We start from the raw sequence: 7,421 nt of genomic DNA, 5'->3' as shown, positions 1-7,421 counted from the left end.
GGGGAGGAAGCTGGTCAGACCTGGAAGACCCAAGCGTATCGTGAGGGTCTGCTGGGAACGTCTGGCAGATTCCCCTGTCAGGGAGGTCTTCAACTCCCACCTCCGGGAGAGCTTTGACCGGATTCCGAGGGAGGCCGGAGACATTGAGTCCGAATGGACCATGTTCTCCACTTCCATTGTTGACGCGGCCGTCCGGAGCTGCGGCCGTAAGGTCTCCGGTGCCTGTCGCGGCGGCAATCCCCGAACCCGGTGGTGGACACCGGAAGTAAGGGATGCCGTCAAGCTGAAGAAGGAGTCCTACCGAGCCTGGCTAGCTCGGCGGACTCCCGAGGCAGCTGACGGGTACCGGCAGGCCAAGCGGACTGCGGCCCGGGCGGTCGCGGAAGCAAAAACTCGGGTCTGGGAAAAGTTCGGGGAGGCCATGGAGGAGGACTACCGGTCGGCCTCGAGGAAATTCTGGCAAACCATCCGGCGCCTCAGGAGGGGGAAGCAGTGCTCCACCAACACTGTTTACAGTGGAGGAGGGGAGCTGTTGACCTCGACTGGGGACATCGTCGGGCGGTGGAAGGAATACTTCGAGGATCTCCTCAATCCCGCTGACACGCCTTCCGTTGAGGAAGCAGAGGCTGAGGATTCAGAGGTTGATTCATTCATCACCCAAGCTGAAGTCACTGAGGTAGTTTCGGAAGCTCCTCAGTGGCAAGGCACCGGGGGTGGATGAGATCCGCCCTGAGTACCTCAAGTCTCTGGATGTTGCGGGGCTGTCGTGGCTGACACGCCTCTGCAGCATCGCGTGGCAGTCGGGGACAGTGCCTCTGGACTGGCAGACCGGGGTGGTGGTCCCTCTCTTCAAAAAGGGGGACCGGAGGGTGTGTTCCAACTACCGGGGAATCACACTCCTCAGCCTCCCGGGGAAAGTCTATTCCAGGGTGCTGGAGAGGAGAATTCGGCCGATAGTCGAACCTCGGATTCAAGAGGAACAATGCGGTTTTCGTCCCGGTCGTGGAACACTGGACCAGCTCTACACCCTCCGCAGGGTGCTCGAGGGCGCATGGGAGTTTGCCCAACCAGTCCACATGTGTTTTGTGGACTTGGAGAAGGCTTTCGACCGTGTCCCACGTGGCATCCTGTGGGGGGTGCTCCGAGAGTATGGGGTCGGAGGCCCTCTGCTGAGGGCTGTACGGTCCCTGTATGACCGGAGCAGGAGCTTGGTTCGCATTGCCGGCAGTAAGTCAGACCTGTTCCCGGTGCGTGTTGGACTCCGGCAGGGCTGCCCTTTGTCACCGGTTCTGTTCATTATTTTTATGGACAGAATTTCTAGGCGCAGCCAGGGGCCGGAGGGGGTACGGTTCGGGAGCCACTTGATTTCATCTCTGCTTTTTGCAGATGATGTGGTCTTGTTGGCTCCCTCGAGCCAGGACCTTCAGCATGCACTGGGGCGGTTTGCAGCCGAGTGTGAAGCAGCTGGGATGAGAATCAGCACCTCTAAGTCTGAGGCCATGGTTCTCGACCGGAAAAAGGTGGCTTGCACCCTCCAGGTCGGGGGAGAGTTCCTGCCTCAGGTGGAGGAGTTCAAGTATCTTGGGGTCTTGTTCACGAGTGAGGGGAGGACGGAGCGCGAGATCGACAGGCGGATCGGTGCAGCGGCCGCAGTAATGCGGTCATTGTATCGGTCCGTCGTGGTGAAGAGGGAGCTGAGCCGAAAGGCAAAGCTCTCAGTTTACCGGTCGATCTACGTTCCCACCCTCACCTATGGTCATGAACTCTGGGTCATGACCGAAAGAACGGGATCCCGGATACAAGCGGCCGAAATGAGTTTCCTCCGCAGGGTGGCGGGGCGCTCCCTTAGAGATAGGGTGAGGAGCTCTGTCACCCGGGAGGAGCTCGGAGTAGAGCCGCTGCTCCTCCACATCGAGAGGAGCCAGCTGAGGTGGCTCGGGCACCTGTATAGGATGCCCCCTGGACGCCTCCCTCGTGAGGTGTTCCGGGCATGTCCCACCGGGAGGAGGCCCCGAGGAAGACCCAGGACACGCTGGAGTGACTACGTCGCTCGGCTGGCCTGGGAACGCCTTGGAGTCCCCCCGGAAGAGCTGGAGGAGGTGTCCGGGGAGAGGGAAGTCTGGGGATCCCTGCTCCGACTGCTGCCCCCGCGACCCGGACTCGGATAATGCGGTGGACAATGGATGGATGGATGGATGGATGGACAAACAATAGAGGAAGAGACAAAACGTGAATAAAGCAGTTAAGGTGCAGCAGAGATCGTCTGTGATGCAGAGTTCAAGGTGAATAACACAAACCTTGACTGACGCTTTTGAGTGGATGACTGAAGCAGCCGTCTGTACATAGAGTGTTATCGCTTCACAACAAGACTTCAGAAGCTGTTACTTGGACCTGTCAACCAATCACAGTCAAGCATCTGCAGACCAATACTCTTTTCTCTCCATTTCTGCAGCAGTCAGCTTCAAACACATGAAGATGTGACGTCTGAGGACCAGGACGACTTCAGGGAAGTAATGACCTCCGGGAGTGATGACTATAATGTAAGTAAAACTGCTCTCAGACTTAAATCACAACCTCCTTTGTTCCTGAATGAGAGACTGGAGAGTTCCTTGCTCTTCAGCTTCTTCAGCTGATGGAAGCAGAGATATCTCTCTTTCAGAGCAAATGATGTTACAGACAATGAATACATTCAATTCAATTCAATTTTATTTATATAGCGTCTAATACAACAGATGTTGTCTCTAGACGCTTTCCAGAGAACCAGAACATGAACATAAACATAAATATAAACATAAACCCCCGAGCAATTATTACATAAACAATGGCAGGTAAAAACTCCCATAGTGGGAGAAAAGCCTTAAGCCAAACAGTGGCAAGGAAAAACTCCCCTTTAGGAGGGAAGAATCATTCCAACAGACCCGTCAGTCGATGCTAATGCAGAAGATTCCTAATTTGACCATCAGAGGCTCCAGAAGTGAGGCAGTCTCGTAGTCTGTAGAGGAAGAACCGGACAAACGCTCTGGCAAAGCTGAAAAAGAGCAGCTAACGTCTGAGAGGCTGTTAGAAATGTCTACCATCGTAGACGGGCGGATGCGAACGTAATAGAGGTTGCTCAAGTGTTCAGTGATCCAGTGTGGACCTTAATCCAGTTTCTGAACCTCAACCAGGTCTGTCCCCCCGAAGATCTCCACTTAACCCTTTCATATTCAGAAGGTGGAGGCGCAACAAAGAGCTGTTAGTGCAAGCAATGCGTCTCCGGATCAGAGCTCTTGAAAAGAGTTGACCCGTGTCCATAGCTACGTCACCTCAAAGCACACATGTTGACGTCAGTAAACACACCACGTTAGTTCCTTCGTTTCCGTCAAATGTTGACTCTTATTTTGGTGCCTTTGAACGCATGGTTCCTGCACTAAATTAGTGTTGGTCTCTGCCGTTGCAGTGCTAACTTGAAAAGAACGGTGTTGCACGCCTATGAACTTGTGAAATGTGTTTCCTCTAAAAGTTACACAATCCCCAACTGCTGAACGGAGACGCACATCGAAATTGGTGCGTAAAAATGTATGTTCCACCATTGGTGATGACCGTGAGTGTTTTCATTGCCATGAGCAAAGACACCTGATTGCAGCAAGCCTTGTTCTAATGAGAAAATAGAAAAGATCTAGGATCTCTGGCGGTGTGGGATCCGTTTGTTTCAGACATGCCCGCATCAGACACACTAACCTTTGAGATGCTCAGACCGTCAGAGCCAGCAGGTCTAGCTCCGCCCCCTATCGTGTTTGCTCTCTGTTACATGCAGCGTGGCCCAAAGTTGGTAGGTAGACCCTTTGTCCTGGGGGTTGTCCTGAAGGATTGTCCTGAGGGTTGTCCAAATGTCCTGAGGATTGTCCTGAGAATTGTCCTGAGGGTTGTCCACATGTCCTGAGGGTTGTCCACATGTCCTGAGGATTGTCCACATGGATGTTAAAATCACCAACAATGATTCCATGGTTAAATCAACACAGATCACAGACATCAGTTCACTGACATCATCAGAGAAGTTTCACAGTATTTGCATCAAACATCGAGTCCTTGTCACTCCGAGTCTTGGGGGAACGTTTTCATCAGACTTTAAAGTCTATGTTGTCCAGGTATGTCTTGAGAGGGATGAGGGCCTTAAACTTTTGCTCTTTGCCATCAGAGAGACCGCACAGGGATCTCTTGGATTTAGTCCTGCAGCTTTAGTCTTTGGTCGTGCGGGGGGTTGTCCTCTTCAGCTTCTCAAGGGAAAATGGTGGACGGAAACATCTCACACTGAGCACAATGTGCTACATTATGTCAGTAGTTTTCGGGAGAGTCTTCATCATGCGTGTCAGTTGGCACAAGAGTTGTTGTGTTGTGATATGACATCGATTGAGACCACAGGTGTCAAACTGAATCCCAGAAGGGCCGTTGTCCTGCATGTTTTAGATGTTTCACTGCTTTAACACACCTGATTCTAATTAATCATCGTCACCACCTTGTAATCAAAGTCTGGATAGTTCTGTTGATGACACAGTCACTTGTATCATGGTGCAATGAAGCAGGGAAACATCTAAAACCTGCAGGGACACCGGCCCTCGAGGACTGGAGTCCGACACCCCTGATGTAGATGATCGGAAGCCCATTACTACCACACTGGACGCAACAGGGTCCAGCTGACTGCCAGACTCATCTTTGGTTTTACTGGGTTGGCTGGAGTCTGCCCCTGCCAAGAAGACCTGCAGGTCCAAACGTGGGCCTGTTGGAGGAGGGAAACATCTAAAACATGCAGGGCAGCGACCCTTGAGGGCCAGAGTTGGGAAACACTGGTCTGTAACCCATTTTCAGATGTCTGATGTTCCTGAGTTTGTTCAAGTCCATCTGATTCTCTGTCAAGAATTCAGATTTTAAGACTTCATTTATGATTTCTTTGTTTAAGGTAAAATTGTGGTTGAAGGACACTTTGGAGGGTTTGGACTCCAGAGGGCTGAAGGAATTCCACTGGTACCTGAATAATGCAGATCAATCAAAGGATGGTTTCAAACCGATCCCACTGAGTCTTCTGGAGCATGCGGACAGATTGGACACAGTAAATCTGATGGTGCAGAGGTACTCCTCAAAGACCAAAGAGGTAGCCGAGACGATTTTAAAGAAGTTCAAAAGTGATAAAGGTCTGTTGTAGAGAAGAAAAAAAACACAAAAACCATCTTACTATGAATATTTTATCCGGTTTAAACAATAACTGATAATAATATGTTTCATTGTCCTCCAACAGAAAAATCCTTGCCGGAATCTGTTGTCCAGGACGATCCAGTCTCTCCAGCTGGTGCAACAGGTAAATGGTCCCGGTCAATCGCATTGATTCACTTCACAAAAACTCTCCTGTGAAGTTGGTCTGTTTCCCTCCCGTCAGGATGCTCTCGATGGAGCCTCTGTAGAAGCAGAAACATGGCTACAGGAGAAAGAGTATGTTAGTTTGAATGAATCAACTCCGCCCGGTTACTTTATTCATCACATTCCTAGATGCACGGGCCGAGGCGGAGGAGTCGCAGCAATTCCAGTCTCCAAACAAAAATTGAAGCTAAGTGCAATTATAATACATTCGAAAACCTCACGCTGAGTCTGAAATTTGCGAGCTGGAAATCAGAGAAGCCAGTTGTGTTAGTGGTAGTGTACCGGCCCCCTGCTGGTGCTTATCTAGAGTTTCTGTCTGAATTTTCAGATTTCCTATCTGGATTATTGATCAGTACAGATAAATTCATCATAGTGGGTGACTTTAATATTCATATGGATGTTGAAAGCGATAATCTTAAATTAGCTTTCAATTCTCTTTTAGAATCAATGGGTATCTCACAAAAAGTTGACAAACCGACGCACTGTTTTAATCATACTCTGGATCTCGTTCTCACCTACGGTGTTGAAACTGATTATCTGTGATGTTGAAGTGCAAAATAGGAGGTATTATTTTAGCAGATGTTTGTCTGATGAAGCTATTGCTAAATTTATGGTGGCTAACCTCACTCCTGTAGTCTGGTCCACATGGTGGCTAACCTCACTCCTGTAATCCTTCTAATCCACATGGTGGCTAACCTCACTCCAGTAGCCTGGTCCACATGGTGGCTAACCTCCCTCCTGTAGTCCGTCTGGTCCACATGGTGGCTAACCTCACCCCTGTAGTCTGGTCCACATGGTGGCTAACCTCACTCCTGTAGTCCGTCTCGCCCCCGTTGCTGATGAGACCCACCACAGTCGTGTCATCTGCAAACTTGATGAGGAGTTTGAAGTTGTATCTCGCTGTGCAGTCATGGGTCAGCAGGGTGAAGACGAGGCGGAAAACACATCTTTGGGGCGCCCCCATGTTCACAGTGACGGTTCTGGATGTATTGCTGGCAACCCGTACTGCCTGTGGTCTCCTGGTCAGGAAGTCCACGAGCCAGTTGCACAACGAGGTGCTGAGTCCTAGCCTATCCATTTTGTATTCTGACGTAGTGTAATTTGTTGTCCAAGGAGTGTACATTCGCCAAAAAATTGGTGGGAATCGCTGGCTTGTGTGGCTTAGCTGCTAGCCAGGTTGGTTCTGCCTATGCCAAGCAGAAAATCACGGCTGTATGTGCACCTTTGGACTTTGTAGACACGATAAGGACAGACAGGAACACTTTTACAACACTTTGAGAACATAGGAAAACACATATTAAGTGAGAACTGTCCACATTTGTTCTCAGACATTTTTTATGGTCAAATGGAGGAAATTAGCTTCACAGCCTCTTTATAAAAACAACCAAACTGTAACAACGCCTTGTCAGATTCATTGTCAAAAGGCAACTTAAAGGGAAACACATGTGGCTCTGAATACATGTTGGTGAGTTTACATCTTTCTGAAATTATTGTTCTTTTCAACAGTTTGAGCATGACATCCTTCCCATTTTGCTCCTTTACTATTTACTATAAAGACACTTAACAGAGAGCTCTGGTCCACTTGGTCGGATTCTCCAACTACTTGGGTTGAGAACCTGAGAAATCTTTATTTGCTTTTTTTTCCCTTTTCACGTAACAAGTTGGACAGTAGTGCGGCAACTTAGTAGAAACTATTTCGAGTGGAGAAGGTCTTTTTCTCTGGGAAGACAAGGGAATAGTTGCTTGTCTTCAGCCCACCAGTTCCGTCTCCAGCATCTATCTACTTGTGTATTTACCATTCCTCCTCTTTATGTGTCCAGACCATCTCCCACTTTCTTCCCTTACTTAATCTCCACTATGTTGGACTATAAACACATCCACCATATATTAATCAAATGCTGATCGAGCTGCAGAGCTGTCAGGGATGTCCATATGTTATTTGGGTAGCGACACCTGAAACGGCGATGCTGAGATAGATTTGACCAGTTTTTATATACATCTATATTAACACCCACCTAAACATTTCTGCA

This window comes from Cololabis saira, chromosome 9, assembly GCF_033807715.1.
Source record: "Cololabis saira isolate AMF1-May2022 chromosome 9, fColSai1.1, whole genome shotgun sequence".
Taxonomy (NCBI): Eukaryota; Metazoa; Chordata; class Actinopteri; order Beloniformes; family Belonidae; genus Cololabis; species Cololabis saira.
The sequence above is the reverse complement of the archived record's forward strand: the minus strand, read 5'-3'. Positions refer to the sequence as shown.